This window comes from Marmota monax, unplaced genomic scaffold (assembly GCF_021218885.2).
Source record: "Marmota monax isolate L192 unplaced genomic scaffold, Marmota_monax_Labrador192_F-V1.1 WCK01_AAM20220418_F8-fsc00070, whole genome shotgun sequence".
Classification (NCBI taxonomy): Eukaryota; Metazoa; Chordata; class Mammalia; order Rodentia; family Sciuridae; genus Marmota; species Marmota monax.
In genome coordinates, this window is record NW_026692116.1 from 9,074,079 (window position 1) to 9,097,862 (window position 23,784).

The following is a 23,784-nucleotide window of genomic DNA, read 5'->3' on the forward strand; positions in this document are numbered from 1 at the left end:
GCAATAATCCATTCTCATTCCCATTGGAGAAATATCACCTCTATTGAGAACACATACTGTAAAATATGTAGTAATAAGGATGGTGTGATTCCTTGTATAGAAATTATAGAATAGACAAAATTAATGTATGTAATAGTAGAAATTAAAATAATGGTCCCTATGATAAGTTGAGGCACAGGAAGATCATAGTTTCTCTTAAGAGAATGTCTTTGCTTTTGTCATTCAATTAAATATACAAACAAATTAGGCAATAAGTACATTTTCGTAAGTTGTTCAAGATCTCTTTTATGCTAATCAGTGGCAAATAAAATTCTTTCATTTTAATTTCTAAAGTTATATGAAGATTAAACCCAGGATGAAAAGATAGAATGATAAAAACTGATTTTTAGGGCTGGGGTTGTGGCTCAGTGGTAGTGTGCTTGCCTCACATGTGTGAGTCACTGGGTTCAATTCTCAGCACCACATATAAATAAAAGAATAAAATAAAGGTCCATCAATGCTAAAAATATATTTTTAAAAAAACTGATTTTTAACATATGCCACCTATTGTCTTTATACTTTTGTAAATTGCTTTCAATTTTTTAAAATAATAGGATGATGTCTATGTATAGATGCTATCTAAACACTTACCCCAAAACTTAGTGGGTTGAAACAATCGTTTCTTTATGCTGATGATATTTTGGATCAGGAATTTTGGAGTGGCTTACCTGGGCAATTTTTGCTACAGGTGAGGTGTTGCTGCAGGCATCTGAGGGATTGACTGATGCCCATATGGCTCATTCATATGTATGTGAGTTCTTGCTGAGTATACCTGAGTTTTCATTGGGTTGTGGGCTGAAGTGTCTACACGTGTCCTGTCTAGCCCAGAAGATCATAGTACAGAAGTAATTCCACTTCCAAACATGTGTGTATGAGCGAACTCCATTATTTTTTATGAGTGTGTCTTTGATGTCATTCAGAGTCATTTCTGCATCTTAATAGTTACAAGTTTGCCCAGATTCAAGAAGGAACACAGAACACGCTCATCCATGGAAGCTGTGTTAAAGAATACCAATTTCTTAAAAATGCCACAGATGAATGAAAACTAAATGAATTAAAATTGATTATTTTGTTTTGATTGAGAGTTGAGATGCATCCAACCCAACACATTCTATCCTGACTGAAAACTATTTTTGAGATATTTATATTTTATCTAGAAGCTGAGATCAATGTTATTATATTTCTAGAATCTCTCAATCATTCCACCTAATAAGTATCTCTTTCGATTGAGTAATTGGCATGGGACTCAGGATTTAAGAAAAAATAATTGGAAATATGTCTATTTTGGTTCAGCATTTTCTCAGGAATACTGCTCTGAATTACATGTTAGTTCACTTACATAGAAGGAGGATTAAGTAAAAACAGAATTATTTAGATTTCTTAAGTTTAGACAACTTAAGGAATTTCTCTTTTTATTGTATCTTATATACATTGAAAATGAACCCATTAATTTATAAGTCACTTTTTATTCCCTACTCTGGAGAGCAAGAGGAAGTTGTCTAATCTGGAATAGCCAGATTCTACTTTTTAAATTTCAGTTGAAATCCAGGCCCTTCTATAGGGAAAAGACTAGCTTTGAAGCTCTGAGAGCTGACTGGTTACTACAAAGGATGCTTGTGAACGCACAAAGGACCCAATGATTTAGTGCTGACCTGTCATGCCCAAGAGGAAAATGCTGAGCTCTCTGACACTTTTGCATTTTTCTTTTTCCTTTGCAAAATCTCTTTCCTCTCAGAACAGGACATGGGTTGAAGGCCAGCCGAAGTAATGCGTGTTACAGATATGTAGTTTTTAGTTTTAATTCAGTCAATTTGCTTCAGCCTCTTGAAATATGTTGAATGGCAACAGAGGCAAGTGGAGTGGGAATCTTAAGTGTAGCCTCTATAGTGAACTTTGCTATTGATTTTGGAATGAGATCTAAAAAAAATTTCTTTATGACCACCTGGATTCTTCATTCAGGATGAATATTTTTAGTGAGATAGCAATTTATTTCTTTGATTTTCTTGGCTCTAGCATGATAATGCATTTGGTAAATATGAAGCCACACATCTTTAATATGAAAGAGAAAATTGAAATAACTTCAAATAGTTCTTCCCAGACTCATTTTTCAAACAAGTCTCTTGGTTTGGTTGGAAACTAATGAGACTTACACACTGGCAATGTTTGGGAAAACAGTTACTTTATGATTAGGTACAAAAGTAAATGAAATGTCACGTGAGCCAATCAGTCAGCTCTGTAGTGCATTGTCTGTTCTCAGTAATAAATGGTTTCAATATTTTGTTAATTCTTCATGATGTGATCTTAAAGAGTGTTCCTTAAATTTAAACCACAAAATGATATATGGGGCTAGCAGGCACTTACTCTTCTGACTGCTTTTGAAATTGAGTTTGGAGTACCAGAGGTTCTTAAAAGGGCCAGTGATCATATTGTCCTCCCCTGCCCCACAAACACACATACACCTGCCCCCTAATGAGGTTTCCGCTCTCATTTCTGGACCATAACTGCAGGGTCTCTGGGGAGACTTAGATCACTGGTTCAACTGTGGCTTGAAGGAAATTCCACTTACCTGTTCATGTCATTGAACCAGAAGATAGCACTAGAATAATGAACTGAGAGGCACTGATATGCTGCAGCAAAGAGAGATTAGCATCACCTTCCCCAGCCCTTAGTTTTTACCTCAGGTGATGGAGGCCCACCGTGTATAAAGGGTCATACATTATAGTCTCTAGGCTCGGCAAACAATCCCTTTTTCATTGAACCTTTCACTTTCTTACAAAAATTAAAAAGCAACTTGAAAATTCAGTAATAGAATGTGTGATGATCATGAAACTGTTGTCCACACTCCTCTATCACTGTTAGTTCCTTACTCATAGTTTCATGTTCTGAATATGGGGAGCTCTTCAGATAAATTATTGACAAAGCTTTCCTGAGTATAATAACAATTTTGTTTTTTTCTCCTCTTATACTGAACAGAGTACTTAGTTTTTACCTCCTGGACCTTACATTTTATTCCTTGTAATTTATTGATTAATCATGCAGATTTTTGCTATTCGTAAAAGTTTTTTTTTTTTCCTGCCTTGGAAATGTTTATTTTTCACTAAATGCTTGGACCCAGTTAGGAAGCCTCCTGCTTTATTTCATGAACATGTATTCTTCTAAGTACCTAAGTCTTCATTTGTTTAAGACAGTATTAAATAAATTAAACTCATCATCTCATTTGACTTAGCAAATAGAAGAGCTAGACATTTTATGCAAATTCAGAAACATTATTTCCACCAAGTAATTGTCTCACACTGTAATTATTTTTGATATGCCAATTCTTATGTTTTAGTAGGCATCTTTTTGTGCTAAATTATAGTGTTAGTATTTTTCTTTGAAGAACTTTAATGAAATATTTAAATAGTTTTGGAATTTAAATCAATACCACATACTTTCCAGTGGCTTTACCATTAAATAAATAAAAGAATAACATAGAAATTTCATGGTTTTATTGCAGAAATATTTGCCCCTCAGCCTTGATAGTATTTTCTGATAAAATTATTGCTGTCTTATTTTTTTAAAATCATTACACACAAAGAGTCATATTTTAAGAGACACAAGTGAGGAAGCTCTTTAGTAATAGCAAATGTATGCCACACAGGGATTTCATTACTTTTTACTGTAGATACCTTAAAAGAAACAACTCTACCTTGTAAAGTTGTATAAATAAAAAGCCTACGTATGAACCGAGAGTAAGCTGTCCTGTTATGAGAATGTAGCTTTTAATATGAAATTAGAAGGAGTTATTTTCAAAATTGAATCCAAGTCTATTCGAGTCCTTCAGCAAAGCATTTCCTATTAATTCCCTTAAATACAGAACAGTTGGCTCATATATAAATTAATGCTGGCTGGCATCTATTTCCCTTTGGATAGCCTCCCCCATCTTCGCCATTATCCCCGCCTCCCTGGAGCCTGGGATCAGCCACAGGCCATTTGGTTGAGTTTATTAGTTGTTAGAAAATGTTTTCACAACCTGGCAGATTTCTTACAAATCTGCACACCATGCATTGCATCTCAATGAATGGCATTTTCAGTGCTTGAATTTTGAGTTCCTTATTGTGCAATAGAAAATTGTACAGTAGTGCTGCTGACCTAGCTAATTTGGGGAAAAGGTCTTCCAAAGCCAAGTGCTGTTACTAAATGTTAATTTTGTTTTACAAATCTTCTTTCAAGCAAATAAGAAAAATCATAAAACCTAATCAAATCTCATGAGGTCAGACCAATTCATATAGGGGTCCATGTATATTATTGAAGACTGGCAATTATATTCAATATGATTTATAGTTTCAAAGTATCAGAAATGGATGAAAGTAGAACTTGTCAAAACTCTTTTCCCTTAAGCTTAAGTTCTTTCTTTGGAATACCACTCTGGAGACCTACACTAATAACACAATGTTCCTAAAATAGATTAATAGCATTTCCCCCTCATCTTTATTTCTCTCCCTTAAATATGATTTTACATTACTAATTATGTAACAGACAGTGAGTTTTTATGTGGTCCACAACTCCAGAGTTCCAATATGGAGCTTTGTGAATATCTGGTTTTATACCTAGAATATGCTCTGTACATCTTCTCCATTCTGGGTTCACTCCATTCTGTCACTCTGTAGGATTTGCTCTGTGATAGATGGGGCCAAATTATATTTCCTCCTTTCCTAGTGCAAGGTTGGCTGTTGCTTATAGTCTTACTGAGACAGGTACTCCTCTTCCAGGCCCTTTGACATCCTAGTTATATGGTTTCCATCAGTGGAACATGAGACAATATGGAGTTATCTTTGGACTTAGATCTTCAAATATAGTTATGCCCTCTCCAGTGTCTTACACATAAGTCTCTTTTTTTATTCTAGCTGAAGATAGAAAACTCAGGGCTCTGGAGGGAACCCAGTGTCAGAAGACAGAAAGAGTGTGGTTCCCTGAATCACTGTGTGAAGGAAAGCCATACCTGTCCAGAAAGAGCAGTCACCTTGGACATCTAGTAGAAGTTTATTTCTAGTAGAAATAAACTTCTACAAGATGTGGCCATGGAAATTTGGTATTTTATTTGTTATGTCAATTAGCATTACCTAACTAACATAGTTACATAAGCTTTTATGTGCTTTCCAAAAAGTAAAGCTGACTTGTCCATTTTTGAAATTCTTTACATTCCCAGTCTCCCCTATGGTATTTAGTATAGTATTTTTATTCTCAACAGATAACAATAAAACTCTCTTACTGAATAGTTACTATATGGTAATCATTATGTTAGGAGATTTTCTGACATCACACAATCAGTTCTATAACATATCACAAAAGTGTTACTAGGAAACATAGAGAAATATCAATTTTCCATGAATATTCAGAGATCATGTGACTTGCTCAAGGTCAAATGCTAAGAGTTTAAACCCATAACACCTAATTTTAAAAGGTATTTCTCATGCTAAACTAAATAGTTTCCTTGATAATTTCACTTATTAACAGCTTTTTCTGGGTCAATTTTGCATTGTGCACATCATCTCATTTAATCCTCCAAAAAGTATACGTGGAAGGTGCTCAATCACAGAAGATATAAGACTGTTTTATAATTTGTGTGTATTTAAACATCTTTGAGCACTGGCACTGTGCACAGAATTATAATATATGAAATCTAAAGAAAATAGATTTGTTTACTGTTTTACCAAGTGGATAGGTAGCTAAACACTGATATAAATCTAACTGAAGGGCTTAAGTAAATCATACTAGAACATTAAAATCAAGAGAGCATGAAACTTGCATCAGCAAGACTTAGCTAGAAAGATATTGTATTAGTCTGCTATGGCTTGCATAACAAAGTACCATAAATTGGGTGGCTTAAACAACTGAAATTTATTATCTCATAGTTCTGGAGGCTACAAATCTGAGATCAAAATGTTGGCAGATGGTTTCCTTCTGAGAGCTGCAAAGAATATATTCTGTGTTTCTTACTCAGTTGCTGGTGGTTTGCTGACAATCTTTGGAATCTTTGATTTGTAGAAGCATCACCCCAATCTCAACTTCATCTTCACATAGAAGCCCACCATTGTTTTTGGTGCTGGGGTATTCGCTGATGAACAAAGCAGATAAAATCTCTGCCCTAATTCTAGTGTACCTGCCCTGTCTATAGTGCTATCCATTTTACCCCTCTGGACTCCTAATGAATTTCCTTGATATGCTATTTTGACAATTAAATCTAATAATTCTAACAACCAGAAGTGAAAACACACCTGTTCTTTTTGAAACCTGTACAACAAATAATTCAGCCATATTTAATAGATGAATTCATTCCATTTAGAGGCAAAGTTTGCAGGTAGGAAATCTATTGATTTTTCTTAGGTTCCCAGCATGACCCTCAGTGAATTAATTTTGGCTCGCAGTCAAGTGACATAGCATACCAGGTAAGCAAATTGATAGTTATTTAACATAACATTGGATTTTATTAATTTTGAATTTCTGAACTACTAACATGACTTATACAGTCTAGGACTGTGTGTTTGTCAGCTTTTCATTGCTGTAACCGAAATACCTACCAAGAAAAACTTAGAAGAGGAAAAGTTTATTTTGGGCTCATGGTTTCAGAGGTTCAGTTCATGGCCAGCTGGCTCCATTGCTCTGGACTTAAGGCAAGGTAGAACATAGTTGTGGAAATGTACAATAGAGGAAAGCTGCTCAGCTCATGGGAGCCCAGAAGCAGAGACAATACCTAGAACTAAGGACAAAATGTAATCCCCAAGGACATGCCTCTCAGTGACCTACTTCCTCCAACCATGTCCCACCTACCTACAGTTACCACACAATAATCCATTGAAATTATAAGTCCATCTAATGGATTAATTCACCCCGATGAAGTTACTGCTCTCATAATCTAATCCTTTCACCTCTTAATATTGGTACATTGGATATCATGTTTCTAACATATGAGCTTTTCAGGAGGCACATCATAGATAAACCAGCTTGATACTTCCAAAGTGAAACAATTTGCAAAATGATATGCTAGTAATCTTTTAAATGTTCCCACCATATCTGCTCTTTGCCTAGATGTATGAGCCTAGTGCCTAGAAAATAATATTAAGTTCTAGGTGAATATGTTTTTTTTTTTTTTTTTTAAAAAAAAAGGTCTGTGGGAAAATTCATACTCTAAGAGTTTAGAGGAAGGAGATGATCATGGACAAGAGCTAACAGAAATTTATGCACAGTATGAAAAGATCAACATATTTTAGGGGTTTCCCTGGAATGGATCCAGAAATAGGTATTTGAGGTAGAAAGTAAACAAATTAATACTTTTGATGCTATACATGTCTGCAAATTTCTTGAGAAAAAAAAGAATTTAAAAAACTCCTTCAGATATCTTCCTGGACAAGTAAGACTCAGCACTGCATTAGGGCAGTGTCTACAGAATATGTGACAATGCAAGGGTAGGGGATATTCCAACTGTCTTGAAACATTCACAGAAGCCTATTCCCAGCCCCTTTTGTTCCTTCTTCTGAACACCTTGCCCTATGCCCATCATCTATTGGCTTTGCTAACTTTCTCATCTCAGTTGACAAATTTGAGTTGCCACCTTTAAGAAATCCTCTTGATGTTCCCAATTCTAGTGTCCCCTGCCCTCTGATCCTCTGACACAGTACTCACTATTACCACAGCCTTCACCATCTAGTTTAGTCAGCTTTTTCACCTCTGTGACCAAAAGCTTTCACTGCTGTGACCAAAAGACTTGACAAGAACAATTTTAGTAGAGGAAAAGTTCATTTGGAGGCTCACAATTTCAGAGGTCTCAGAGTATAGACAGCCAACTTCATTCTTCAGAGCTTGAGGTGAGGCAGGATGTCATGGCAAAAGAGGGTGGTGGAGGAAAGCAACTCAGGCCATCACACCAGGGAGCAGACTCAACTTGCCAGATACAACATTTACACTCCAAAGGCAAACCCTCAATAACCTACCTCCTCCAGCCAGACCTACCTCCTCCAGCCAAACCTACCTGCTTACAGTTACCATTCAATTAATCCCTGTCGAGGGATTAGTTCACTGATTCGGTTAGGGCTCTCACAACCCAATCGTTTCACCTTTAAACCTTCTTGCATTCTCTCACACATGAGCTTTTGGTGGACACCTCAGGTCTAAACCATAACACCATCCTTCAGGGCAAGTGGCAACCCACTCATTCTTCAGCTCTACTACAGAGCAAACTTTTTAAAGCTACAAATTGCATCATCTTTTTTACTATTTTACATTCAGTGTACAGTGCTCAATATAATTTTGTCAAAATAAAATTTAGTAAAAAAATTAATAAAATTTAGCTAGCACGGTAGTACACATCTGAAATTCCAGCAACATAGGAGGCTGTGGCAGGAGGATCAAAAAGTTCAAGGCCAGCCTTAGAGACTTAGTGAGCCCTAAGCAACTTACTGAGACCCTGAATAAAAATTAAAAAAATAAAATATAACTAATCCCCTGAGAATATAGCTCAGTGTTAGAACACCTCTGGGTTCAAACTCAGTACTAGACACACACGCACGCACACACACACACACACACACACACAAGGAGAGAGAGAGAGAGAAAATTTAGAATGCTAAAATTATATCTAGTTATTTTTCTAATAATAAATTGTTAGCTTATACTAGAAAAGCATGGCAGAAAGTGAAGTGTTGATAACTAAATGAATAAGGGATTTTCTGTCACTGCTCTGTCATTCATAGTTGGATGACACTTCAGAAATCAACCTTACTGAAACTTGGACTTTTCAAGAACAAATTTTAAAAAATAATTACAGTCTTTTCCACCTCACAGGGGTGCTGTGAGGATCCCCTGAGAAATATGTGAAGCATTTTGTGAAAAGCTTATGGGAGAAGCTATGCAGGCGTTAGGTCTATTATTAACACTAAAAGAAAAAAAAATCAGTGCTGTAAGTTGGATCACATCAATCCACTTATGAAAAGGATAAGCTCTTTGATATAAGGAGGCTGATTTATAGTGGGATAGGGAGTGGGAGCATGGGAGGAATAGACAACTCTAGATAGGAAAGAGGGGTTGGAGGGGAAGGGAGCGGTCATGGGGTAATTAATGATGGTGGACTGTGATGATCATTATTATACGAAGTACAGGTATGAAGACATGAACTGGTGTGAATATGCTATGTATACAACCAGAGATATGAAAAATTGTGCTCCATATGTATAATAAGAATTGTAATGCATTCTGCTGCCATATATAAATTTTAAAAAAAAGAAAATGGTAAGCTCCCAAAGATCCATTATTTATTTTATTGTTAAAAATGCATTTGGTAAATTTAGCTCTACATTATCATCAACAAGTATTTATGCAGTTCATTGCTGGAAACAGAATTTATTTCCTTGCCTTAAAAACATTTGGGCTTTGGGTGAAAGTGCAGGAGGCTCAGCATTATCAAATGAATTTAATTAAATGATGAAAATCATTTGAATATCTTAACTTTTCAGATTGAAGCCTTTGGAAAGCATTTGTTCAGAACAGAATCTGGTCACACTCAGAGGGGCTTTTGTAAGATAAAGTGATGAAATCAATGACTGAGTTAACTCGTTTTGGTTTTTGAGGGTTCTTTTGTTTTGTTCTTATTTGTGGAACAATGTTAGCTTGTTTTTTTTTTTTTTTTTTTTTTTTTAGTATTGCTGCTTAACAAGTTATCACAAGTTTAGTGGCTTAAAACAAGAGAATGTTATTCTCTTCCAAATCTGCAGGCCACTGAAAACAGGTATTGCCAGGACTCTCTTCCTGATGGGGGCTTCACAGGGATCGGTTTCCATGAGTTTCTCTGTGTCTAGAGGCTGTCTGCATTTCCTGGATGGTGTTTCTTCCATTCATCACTATGACCTCTCCCTTCCCCAATCACATCTATATTTCATTAACTTCTCACCTTCTCCTCAAAAGGACCCTCGTGATTAGCTTGGTTCCACCTGGATAAATCAAGATAATCAATCTCTCCATCTCAAACTCTTCAATCTCATCTACTCTCGTGTCATATGAGGTAACACTTTCACAGCTTCTGGAACTCTTTGTACTCTAATGGACATCTTTGGGAAACCATTGTTCATTTACCACAATACACTGAGCCACATCCCCAAGCCCTGTTTTGTAATTTTTTTTTTTTTTTAGAGACAGGGTCTCAACACCTCACTTTTGTGAGGCTGGCTTTCAACTCTCGATCCTCTTGCCTCAGCCTTCCAAGCTGCTAGGATTATAGGTGTGCACCACCACGCCAGGCATGACTATTGTTTCTAATAGCAACAAACTCACTATTATGTGGGATTATAAATGATCAATTGTTTTATTATTAATTGTCATTATGTTGCATTAAGTAGCTTAAATTGCTGTAAAACAAACTTCTCCAAAATTGTGGGGCTCAAAACAACATTATTAACCTTCATTATGCCACATAGCTTCTGCAGGTCAGGGATTCAGTAGAGGTTTAGTGGGTGGTCTTGGCTCAGGTTCTCATGTGAGATTTCAGTCAAGATGTCATCAGAGCTGCAGCATCTGAAGGCTTCCCTGGGCTGTAGGGTCTTGTTCCACTACAACTCACTCACATGGATGGTATGTCAGTGCTGATTATCAGGAGATTCAGTTCTTGACTAAATGTACTTCTGCATAGCCTTGTTAAGTGTCCTCAGGGCATAGCAGATGACTTTCCCTAGAAAAAATAATGCAATAAATAACAGTGTAAACACCATGGTGTTTTTATGACCTACTCTGGTTCAGCTTGACTATATCTGACTGAGCATCTAAGTCATCCATGAATCAGTGCATAGAGAACTACACAACAGCATGAACCCCAGGAGGGAAAAACCTTTGGGGTTCATCATGGGATTTGGTTTCTGTACATTGGTCTACATGTGAGAGTTCTTTCTTTTACTTGAGTGTTAACCAACTTTGAGAGTGGTGAAGATATTGCTGCGTAAGTGGTCATGGTAAATGAACGATATAAAATCCTAAGATGAATTGACAAAAGACAATTATGAACTTTTGTTCAGATAGAGGTTATGTTTTAATTTTTATCTTTTTATTTGTTCTTTTTAGTTATACATAACAGTAGAATCTATTTTGATATATTTATATAAGCATGGGACTTATATTATTCTAACTAGAAGCTTTATTTTTTAAAACATATCAAGTTAGATAGTTTTAATACATCTAGATTTAAAGGCATAAGAATTGAGTTTGGGGAACCAAAATTCTTGATGTACTTCTGGAAAAAAATTGGTCTTTTTTGTATATTTATTAAAATATACGTAAATCCTTCTTGAGCCATTTAGTACATTTTTTAGTTATGCATTGACCAAATTGTTTATTAAAAATAAAATAGTTGAACAAAAATATGACTATTCCTGAAAAACTGGAATTCATGTTTGCCATATAAATATAAATAATAGAAATTTTTAAGGCATTGGTTATAGTTAATGTGGTGAGTAGTTCAGTGACCTGTCATCATAATATTTTCTCTCTGTTGGCTTTGGGATGTTTGATTTTCCACATTGAAGAGTAAGCTCTCAGGTACATCCATTCACTAGTGAGATGATGGTAATAGTAACAGTAACAATGAACTAACTTAGAGAATCCATTAGTTACAGGAGATGGTGGGGAATCCCAGAAACTCTGAGGTGACTTTCATTTTTAGGATTCAGTAGTTTGAAATTTTCAGGGTACCTTAATAAACCTAGTAATATTTAAGTTATGTTCTCAATTCCTAGGGTTTTCTTAATTCTCAAAAACCTGAATTGAGCACAGTTTAAAAGGTCCTACGAAAAATAAACACTTGTTCCTCAAGGAAGTAGTAAGTTAGTGGTTAATCACATAACAGGAAATTATTTGGTGCATTAAAATTCATAGTTGATAAGTACTTCAAAGGTTTTAAAGTGCCCTCATGCATATTGGAATTCTATGGGTCTATGAGATTGCAGACTAGAATTGAACCAACTAAAGCACAAGCTGTTTATCATTTGCCCAAATTAGGCAGGCAGGCACTAAGTATTTACTGGGCACCTTGTACATATTTCCTTTATCAGAGTTGATGATATGAGCTCCACACAACTTTTTGTCCTGTGGGAAAAACATATATTAAATAATTATGCACAAACATGTAAGCTTGAAAGGACCCAAAAAAGAGTTTCAGAATGCAATAGGAAACAATAACAGGCATACTATGTACACTTGGAGAAAGAAGAGTTGTTTGAGAAAGAGATGTTAAAGCTGAGACAGGAAGCAATAGTAAGGAGTTGGTCACTTAGCAGACGCTGTGTTTGAGCTTTGATATACTGACTTGAAACTCAGTAGTCTTATCACTAATGCATATCATTTTATGAAAGAAAACTTACTGAATGGCCCAATGCATGTTATTTCACTCTATTTTATAAAGATAAATGTCTCAAATTCATTCCTGCCTGTAGTTTAATAACTAGTAAATTCATCCTGAAGAATAGTTTCCTTCTGCTGAGGAACCAACTTAGAAGAAGTGTTTTGCAGGGTCATGGGGAGGCTGGGCATCTGCCCACTGATAGTTTTTCCTCCTTCATAGAGGCTTTTGACATTATTGCAAGTTGGAGGGCTTGCTTTTCAGAATCCTTTCTGGTTGCTTTCAGGATTTATCACATCTCACTTAGTGTTTTAGAGAGTATCAACTAATTGCATACTTCAGTTTTATATTTAGTAAGTTTTGGTCCTATAGTTTTAAAAATTTTCTTCTTCTAACAGAAGCCAAGTGTTTTGAACTATCCCATCATTTTTTTCCACTTATCCTCCTCTCCAGAAAAGCAGAAGGAGAAATTGGGGTGATAAAGACAGGAAGGGGGAGAGAGTGAGAGTGAGAAAGAGAGAGAGAGAGAGAGAGGGATTCTGTCTCATCACATGGAAACTAATTTTGTTATCAACAGGTGTGAAATCGTCAAAGCTGTCAGTGGTGTGGAGTTGGTGGAGACTGCCAGAGAGGCAGCAGTGACACTTTCCTACAGCACCATCAGAAGTGTCAAGACAGAGCAGACGCTCCAGCAGCCAGAAAGCAGATTTTGCGACAGCTATTCTTTCCTGGGCTATTTATAGAGAACAGGATTGTTCTGTCATCAAGAACAAGTTTGAAATCAGACTCTCTTGGGAGGGCTATCCCTCTCGAGTGTGTTGGGATGGCTGTTTTTCCTCCTGCACTTGTACGTCAGGTCCTAGGGGTGAGGTAGGAATCATCCTTGATTTGGTGGTCCCTTCTGGACCATTCTCTCTTTTCTAGGTCCCACTCGTAATGTGTTAATCTCAAGTCAACAGGTTACACCCAGATGCAGCATATTTCCCAGCCCAACTCCCAACCATTGCTACCACCGTATTCCTTGAAAATGTTAGATCCTGGCATCCTGCCACTCTCTACCACTACTCCCATCATAACAGAGGGTGATTACAATATTCACATAAGTTATTTCTCCAAATCCGTAACCTCTCAGTTTCTCCAATGATTTTTCCCTAATAAACTATCTCTGACACTCATTCCATTTATACCAGCAATACCAATGACTGAAATCCCTCCATCATCTTAAATCCATGTGGTCTAGTCTCTGAAAGCATCTCTTCCCTTTTCTGTTAATTTCTACTATTGCTCTGACATACTGCTTTAACCTCCTTTGTGAATTAAAATCCATTGTTTGTACCAGGTTTTCAATTATGCTCTCCCTCCCTTCCTCACATTCCATTTTCTTTCATTATAATCATTTGTTTGAATACATCGTTACATTTCTGATACTTATTTGGAAATAATTAAATCTAACTTTACACCCACTTTTTATCTGTAACTTCTCAGGTGAAAGTGTCTGGATAAAACAGGCCACCATAGTGGCTCAAAAGTTCACAATCAACTGGGGCCTCAGGGCTGCTTCACAGTGGTAATCTGTCCCTACTCCACGCATTTCCTTATTCTCCTAGATGGCTGTTTCATGCCTCCTTCTCTCTCCTGAGACTTCAAATATCCAATCTCTCTTCACCTTTTGCACCTCCTTCATTTTCAGCTGATGAAGCAATCAGAAGAGAATTTCTCAAGTTCCTATCATTCCTAAATGCTTTGTATTCTACTCTTAGAGAAGAGCTACCTTGATTGAAGGTCAACTCCTTTTTCCTTTCATGCTAAATCCTATCACCTTTTGCCAACTTAAGGAGACTACTTCAACCAATTCTCTTCTTGTACATTGGAGTTGATAGTTATTTTTCTACCAGATTTTCTTCATCCATATAGAAAAATGCTGCTATTTCTTCCATCTTGAAAAACCACCCTTGACCCTACTATTCACAGCTGCTACCCTATTTATCTCCTTTTAGAACAGCCCTCCACAAAATGACAGTCTCTACATTTTGTTTATTCTCAGTCTCTTTCCTCTTGCTTTCAAGACAATCAGGCTTGCATTCCCACTATTCCACCACTAGTCTTTTTTCTAGTCACCAATTGACATGTTCTAAGTCCAGGATCAATTCCCAATTCTCATCTCACGTAACCTACAAGCAGAAGTTGGCAACTTTGATTTTTCTCTGTCCTGTGAAACACTATCACTTGGCTTCTAGAACATCATGCTCCCTTGTTTTTCCTACTTTCTCATTGGCTATTCCTAAGTTGCAATTCTTTCATTCTAATCTTGCTGGCCTCTTAACACTGGGACACCTCAGGGATAAGTCTCTCACTCAATTAGTGATCTCAGTATGTAAGAATACAATATTTAATGTATTGCAAGTATAAATCCCATATTATCTGTGTGTATGTGTGTGTATTATAAAGTTTATGTGTCTTATTTTCAACCTCTCCCCTGAATAGTAGGCTTATATTCAACTACCTACATCTCTTAAGGGGATAACATACATTTCAAATTAGTAACTGTGCAAACTCAGCTCATGCTCTTTCCCCTCAAAACCTTTTTAATGTTCATTCTTTCTAGTCAATAAACACCTCTGTCTTTTGCATGTCTGGCCAAAATCCCAAATTAATCCTGGACTTCTCTCTTTCTCTCTCAAACTCATTGATAAATCTTAATGTCTATATCTTCAAACATCTTCAGAACCCAGCTAATTTTCACACTCATAACCAATCAGCCATACCAAACTCATCTGCCACCTGCATAAATGTAATAGCCACCTAACTAGTTTTCTTGTTTTATTCCTTTCTTCGTTTTTCTATTCATATAGCAATTAGATTTATAGAACATCAATATTTAAACATTTCATTATAATTTATTCTTTGGTGAATAGGTTGCCAAGAAGTGTGTTATTCCATTTTCATGCATTAGGAAATTTTTCATATATATATATATATATATATATATATATATATTCTCTATCTGCTTTCTATATATGAATATATATATATATATATATATATATATATATACACACACACACACACCACATACATGAAGGGAGAGAGAGAAAGAAAGAAAGAAAGGGGGGGGGAAGAGAGAAAGAGAATGCACTTGGTTTACCTTATCTTTCACTCAGCATAATGACTTTCCGTTCTTCTGTGTTATATCAGTAAGTCTTCCCTGTCTTTTTGTGGCATTACTTCCAATTGTATAGATCTACTACAATTGCTTTTATCTATTTAATTGTTGATGGCATTTAGATTACATATAATTTGGGGCTGTGACAAATAAAGATCCCATAAACATTCATATACACATCTTAGAAAGACATATGCTTTTGTTTCTCTTGCAAAAATATCTGGAAACTGAAGGGGCTAAATGCATGGTGAGTGCCTGTTTAACTCTTCGTGAAACTGCCAACCTGTCTGCCAAAGTCACAGCACAATTTTATCTTCTCAGCAGTGATGAAGAAGAGCTCCACTTAGCCCACTCCACAATAACATACCCAGGCTTTTAATTACTTCTTAAATGTTAATTATTCTAATGGGTGTATATGCTTTTTCATTATGATTTTCATTTTCATTTCTGTTTCCATAAGGTCTAGAGATGTGAAAGCATTTCTTTTATACTTATGTGCCATTGACATATATATTCTATTGTGAGTGAAGTGTATGTTCAAGTCATTTGTCATTTTTAATTGGATTGTTTGCATTTTATTAGTTGTAAGAGATTGTTTCATATTCTTCATTTGAGTACTTTGGCTTATATATTTGTTCCAAATATTTTCTCCCAATTCTGAATTTCACTTTCACTTTCTTAATGTAATCTTTCAAAGAACAAACTGAAGCCTAGACAGGTAATTTGACTTGCTTAAAAATTACTCAGTTCATATATATCAGATCTGGAATTTGAACTCAAGTCATTATTTTCCACCTCCCAGATTTTAGTCATTATACTATAATTCTTAAAAATGTTAAAACAGTTCATTTATTTATGCTAAAATATTTTAAGAGAATGTCTATTATTTGGTAGTTTCAATTCTTGAGTATTGAGTCTACATAAATGAGCAACACATGTTTCTAGTGCATTTACCTAGGAAAATAGAAGAATTTAAACCAAAACTCTAAAAAGATATGTTGAATGTTGTTATGAAAATAAATAACACAGGGAAGGCAGAAGTTCACTACCTGGGGTTGTGAAGGATGTAATCAAATAGAACATATGATTGATCAGAGTCTGAAAGATAGACAAGTCTAGAGAACAAGAAAGAATGATAAGAGATACCACAGAGTGTTAAAATGGAAACGTCAGAGTAGTTCATAAATGGAGCCAATAAGGCAGCATTAGGATGGAAGAAGGAGTTGTGCTTATTTATTTTGAAATATATAATGAGAAGTTTTGAGAAATGCCATTATTTTGAAGCCTAAACATCTAGAAAAGTGGGTTCCAATTGTATTCGATTAAGTAGCTGTTATGGTTTGGAGGTGAGGTACCCCCCAAAAGTTTACAGTAGATGGAGTAGAGAGAGAAGATGGGAGGGGAGGGGAGGGGAGATAGTAGAGGATAGGAAAGGTAGCAGAATACCACAGTTACTAATAGGGCATTATGTAAAAATGTGGATGTGTAACCGATGTGATTCTGCAATCTGTATTTGGGGTAAAATTGGGAGTTCAAAACCCACTTGAATCAAATGTATGAAATATGATATGTCAAGAGCTTTGTAATGTTTTGAACAACCAATTAAAAAAAAGAATAAGAAAAAAAATAAAAAAAATTAAAAAAAAGAAACTTACAAAAACAAAAACAAAACAACAAAAAAAGAAAGTTCAGAGAGGAATGATTGGGTTGTAAGAGCCTTAACTCAATCAGTGATTTAATCCCCTGATGAGGATTAATTGAGTGGTAACTGAAGTTGTAGAGTGTGGCTGGAGGAGGTGAGAATTAGGGTGTGGCTTTGGGTTAGGTATATATTGTATCTGGAGAGTGGAGTCACTCTATCTGCTTTCTAATCACCATGATGTGAGCTGCTTCCCTCTGCCACACACTCTGCCATGATGTTCAGCCTCACCTCGAGCCCCGAGGAATGAGCTAGTCTTCTATGGACTAAGACTTCTGAAACCGTGAGCCCTCAAATAAACTTTTCCTCCTCTATAGTTGTTCTAGTCAGATCCTTTAGTCACAGCAGCGAAAAACTGACTAAGACAGTAACTTTTCTGATGAGGTCCTCTTTAAGGCAAAACTATTAAATGATTACATTTTACTTTGAGTCAAAAAATCTACCTTTTCCAGTACTCTTTTCTTTCTCTTTAACATTAAATTATCCACCATAATATGTAGTCTTTATTAATGCCTTTATAAGATGTGTATGTATGTGTTAATAAAGTGTCTTCTAATATATTCACAGAATGAATTTTAAAACTAGTCCTAGCTTTAATTGTGGAATACTATTAAAGGCTTGGGTTTTAGATTTGTTTATTCTTTCAACAAATATTTCATTCCTAAAGGTACAACAGCATAGCAGTAGTCAAGGCTTTTCCTTTCTTGTAACTTCAATTCTAGTGAAGAAGACAGATCACTGATAAACACTAATCATAAACAAATGAATGATTCTTCATCTTGATAAAGAATAAATAGGTTATTAGGATAGAGAATTATTAAGAAAGGGATTAGGGTAGGCCTCTCTAAAGAGTAACATTTGAACTAAATCTCAAATATAAGGAGTCATCCTGGGGTGACTGTGGAAACCGAAAATGTAAAGGCAAGAAAGATCTTGGCACATTCTGAAGGCAGAATAAAGCCAAGGAGGAGAGAGTAGCAGGTGATTATGAAAGGAGACATAATTCTTAAATCTGTAAGTTTCCTCTTATCTCAGTTTCCTTATTGCAAAAGGGTAAAAATAACAGCTTTTTTACTGAGTTATATAAGCATTAAATATTATAAAGGAATACATATTCCTCTGGCAGATTATGGAAATTCCTGGGAGAAACTTACTGTTGGGAGAAAGAATAATAAACATGAATAACTCCTTCATAGGAGAAACAGGGTCTACCTCAAAACCAGTCCCAAACCCAATTCACACCTGACCACTGTTGATACATAAAGTCATGCTGACATTGAACCCTAGGACAGCTGAGCTGGAATTAAAAAAAAAAAAAAACTAAAAGTGCCACAGTATTTACTTTCAGTAAAACTCTTAAGGATACTAGAACAAAAACAAAAGTTCTTTGGAATCCAGACAATGAGATATAAATCTAGCAGGTCTAATTAGTCCATCTGTACAGTTCTGTAGAGAATTGGACAGGTTCCAGTACTTTGGTTCAAGTTGTGTTAGTTTACGTTATGAGATGTCCCCCAAAGCTCATGTGTTAGAGCAAGAAAGTTTAGAGGGGAAATGATAGTCTTAACCTATTCAGTGCATTCATCCACTTGAGTGGATTAACTGGGTGGTTAACTGTAGTAGGTAGGGTGTGGCTGGAGGAGGTTTGTCACTGGGGGATGTGCCTTTGGAGTATAGATTTTGTCCCCTGAGAACACAGCTTTCTTCCACCACATATCAACCATGATGTTTTAATAGTACATCAATCCCGATAGAGATTAACTGGGTGGGAACTGCAGGAAGGTTGGGTGTGGCTAAAGTTGGTCACTGGTGGGGGGGTGCCTTTGGGGTTTAGATTTTTGTCTCTGGTAAGGAGCGTTTCTTCTCTCTCTCTTTCTCTCTCTCTCTCTCTCTCCTTCCTGGTGCCCATGTACTAACCTGCTTTCCTCTATCATTCCTTTTATCATGATGTTCTGCCTCACCTGGGGCCCAGAGTAATGGAGCCGGCTGTCTATGAACTGAAACCTCTGAAATTGTGAGCACTAAATAAATAAACTTTTCCTCCTCTATAATTGTTCTTGTCTGGGCTGGGGATATAGTTCAGTTGGTAGAGTGCTTGCCTCACATGCACAAGATCCTGCATTCAACCCCCAACACTACAAAAAAAAAAATGTTTTTCTCGGGTCTTTTGGTCACAGTGAAGGAAAAGTTGACTAATAGAAGTTGCAACATACCTACTATGAGAGGCCCTCCCCAGAGACAGGATAGCAAAGTGGAGTGGGTGGGATAGTTCCTGGAGGTCTTAGCAGAGGGTTCTGTGGTGTCTGGAAACTAGAGAGATTGGTAGTGCTCAGCTGAGGCTGAGGTGTCTATAGGAAGATAGAGATGCCTGATGGGTTCCAGAGCCACCTCAAAAGTAATGTAGTACCTAAAAGGTGCTCTGGTATCTGGCAGCAATTTGTAGAAAAATTTAGGAATTGAAGAACAAGGGGTGGGGATCGGGACATGTAGTAAAGCACAGGAAAATGTGGTTTTAATGCCTTACGTTGTGTGAGATATATAGTAAAGGTCTCTGTGAGATTGCCAGATAAAACACAAGATGCCCAATTAACTTTAAATTTCAAATAAACAATCAATTTTTTAGTATAAAGTATGTCCTATGCAATATTTGGGACATACCTAGATTAAAACTATTTTTCATTATTTATCTGTAATTCAAAAGTAACTGGGCATCTGTACTTCTATTTTCTAAATCTGGCAAACTTATAACGATTAAATTCCATTTGATTATAGCTTGATTAATTTCCCCTGACTATTTGGAGGTCATTTTCTGTGTAGCAGATTTTCCAGCAGACTTATTATATTGGGGTTTAAACATTATTTACTTAAAACACAGTGCCACCTAGCTAGGCCTTTGCTATTTAGCTATTTCATACCCACTACAGGAAAGAGTCACTCAAGCAGTCACAATCCACCGTGTATTGCTATGCAAAAAAATTCAACATTCAGAATATTTAGTTACTTATTTGAACACACCCCCCCACAAACCCCCAGTCAGACAATTAGTGTTTCTTAAGTGCCTAGGACTGAAAGCTTACTTTCAAAGATTTGAGGTGAAAGAATTAGAAGAAAAAAAAATATTTCTGTAGTGGAGAAACTCTGGCAAAGGACCCTAGGCAACTGGATTATGGAGAAATTATGAGATAGACCTGAGGAAGGAAACTTGAAAAATTTAGTCTCTTTGATCTTTTTGTCTAAGTACAGCCCTGTCTATAGGCCTTTGCTACACTCTGGTTCTAAAATTAGAATTTCCCCTCTTAAAATAGACAAAATATCATTGAAGAAAATCATGATTTCTTGCAGATGCTCACCTGGTTCTGGGAAAGTTGGGTTCACCTGACTCCTAGCCTCCACTGGATTTCACTTTCCTACCCACTCCAGGGTGCTGAGTTCATTAAAGGCACAAAGAGCCAGGGTAAAAGCCATCTCTATTGAGCTTGATGATTTTACTATCATTAGTAAGATTCTGAGACTATTAAAGATGGCCTCAGAAGTGAGGCCAAAAATGAGGACACCTTTGGTTCTTGGTTAAGGGGTAATTTTTATATCTACACTTTCAATTTTCCCAATTTTGAGTCAGATAATATTTGCTATTAAAAGGTCTTATTCTCCCTTTCACATGATGGCATGAATTGAGGATCCCCACACCTCCCAAGAAAGGAGAGAGATTGACTTAAATAATTTGTGTGTGAATGTGTATTACATTCAAATACTTTTCAAAATTTCTGCCAGATTAATTGATTTAAAAAAAAATTAGCTTCAGGACTGAGATTGTGGCTCAGTGGTAGAGTGCTTGCCAAGCAAGTGTGAGGGCACTGGGTTCAATTCCCAGCACCATATAAAAAACAAACAAACAAACAAACTAGTAAGATAAAGGTATTGTGTCCATCTACAACTAAAAAAAGTATTTAAAAAAATTAGCTTCATGGGCTGGGGCTGTATCTCAGTGGTAGAGTGCTTGTCTTGCATGTGTGAGGTACTGGGTTCAATCCTCAGCACCACATAAAAATAAACAAATAAAATAAAGGCATGCTTTCCATCTACAACTACAAAAAATAAAAATAAAAAAATAGCTTCAGGCTGTTGTATATATATGACTTACATCAAAGGGTTTACTTAGCATTCTCTGCTTTTCACAATCATCAGCAAGTTTTTAAAGCACACATTGATTTACATGATTAAAATGCCAAGGTCTTTTATCTTTTCCTCACCATCTTTCAACCCCTCCCTCCTGTTCCTGTACATGTTTCTGATTCACTTTGACAAATGCTGACTATATTGGACTCTATGTAATGTGCTTTTTACACTTATAAATAGACCAAACTGCTAAAAAGGGCACCACATTCATCATTTCAAAAGTTGAGCTACTTTTTGATCTACATTGTCTGCTCTTAGCCTTAGGTTCGGCATACTAAGAACAGAGACTCTGATTTGACTTTGAGTTTCAACTTTGTATCTTATCATTGATGTCAGCTACATTATTAAATTTAAGTGTTAATTATATATAAAATGGTTGATGATAATAATATTAGTTATGCACGTTATTCGTAGGAATCATATGATCAAATGCCTGAATAATACTAGTACATAATGAGTGATCAGTAGGTGCTAGCCCTTTTGTGTTTCCTGCCATTTCAATTTCCTCCTCAAAGACAGCATAACCTTCTTATGAACCACCTAGGTTCTCTGCTTTATGCTGTCCCTGGGACCATCTTGATTTTAACTGCCTGTCCTCTTTTTTTTTCTTATTTTTCCTGTCCCCTTCCCTTTCCATTCCTTTCTCCCCTTCTTCATTTTCTTCCTTCCAGAAAGACACTTATTAAGGGCTTTCTATGAGCCAGTACTATCTTGGGCATTGAGGATAAAATGATGATAAAAAGTGATGGCCCCTCACGAGGATCCAATGAATTCTGAATCACTTTAGAACAGCCTGACACAGAAGGGCTCCATCAAGTGTTCATTAAATAAATTAAAAGCAAACCTGAATTGTTGCTTTGTTTCTGATGCCTGAACTCAATCTTATGTTCCATCAAGTGATCAGGCCCTGGCCAGTTGTGATAACAAGTTTGTTAAGTACTCTGGTCATTTCAGTATTGAGGGCCAATTACTTTTGCCATCTCATTTTCATTTGGGGCAAGGTGGGGAGAAGAGCGACGAGAACATCCCACTGCAGGCAGTGGTTTCTGAAGTGCCGCCCCCTGCTGGTAGGTTCCTTCATTGCCAATTGCTCCTTTGGATCTGTCAAATCCACTTTTATTGCTCTCTGCTATTCTGGTCTGTGTTGTGCCTCTCAAATCCATGCTGCTCCATATAAGACCTTCTGAGTAAAATGAACATGCTGGATTATCTCAGATTTTCCATTTCCCTTATTTAGGAGTACTGAATATTCACCTACTAGCTTTGCCTTCCATGCTGGATAAGCAGTGGACCCCATGCCTGCCCCCCACCTCATTTCTCAGTTAGATCTACTCTGTGGACAACCCACACACCCAGCTGTCATCATTTAAAGAGGAATAAGGTTTATTTCTCTTCAGTGTTCTTCTTTATCATCAGATATCTCAGAATGTCTACTTCTTAATGAATGTGTACATGAATATTCATGAGTCTGTCAAGTAGATGTTAAGACATTTTTATGAATAATTCACAACAGACAATAGGTGAAATCAATGTCTGGGGAGTAAATGATGTGAACTTCAAGTTTTCCTTCTGCCTGTGACATCAGAACAGTAGAGAAGATGCCCTAACTAACCTCTAGGAACAGTTTTATAATTTTTAATATTATACACACTTCCTTTAAGTAAGCCTAAACCTTAATTTGGAATAGGTTTTAATTTGCAAAAATATTGTCAATATGATAAGAGAGAATTCTTTTACATCTCAGACTCAATTTACCTATTATGATCATTTTACATTAATTAGCAAGGCACATTTTCCACAGGTAATAAAGAGATTTATTACAATTAACTGAAGTCCATTCTTTATTCTGTTCCCTTAGTTTGTAGCTAATATCCTTGTTGTGTTCCAAGATCCTATACAGGATTCCATATTTCATTTACTTGTGTCTCCTTACACTCTTCTTGGCCATAACCATTTCCCAGGCTTCTTGTTTGTGATAATCTTGAAAGTTTTGAGGAGTACTACTCAGGTATTTTGCAGAATTTCTCTCAATGGAGATTTATTTGATATATTTTTTAATGATTACAGTGGGTCTTTGGTTTGGGGAAGACCTCAGTGGTAAAGTGCCCTTCTCATCCCATCATATCAATGGTATATACTATGCATCATTTATGACTCAATATCAGTTTGATTACCTGGCTGAGGTAGCATTTGTCAGGTTTCTCCACCACAGATTACTTTTCTGCACACCATACTCTCTGGATGGAAGATACTACGTGCAGACCACACATTAGGAACTGAAAGTTTACAGCCTCCCTGGGTTGGTTCATTTTACCGAAATTATTCACAATTGCTCTGCATAATTTGTCTATT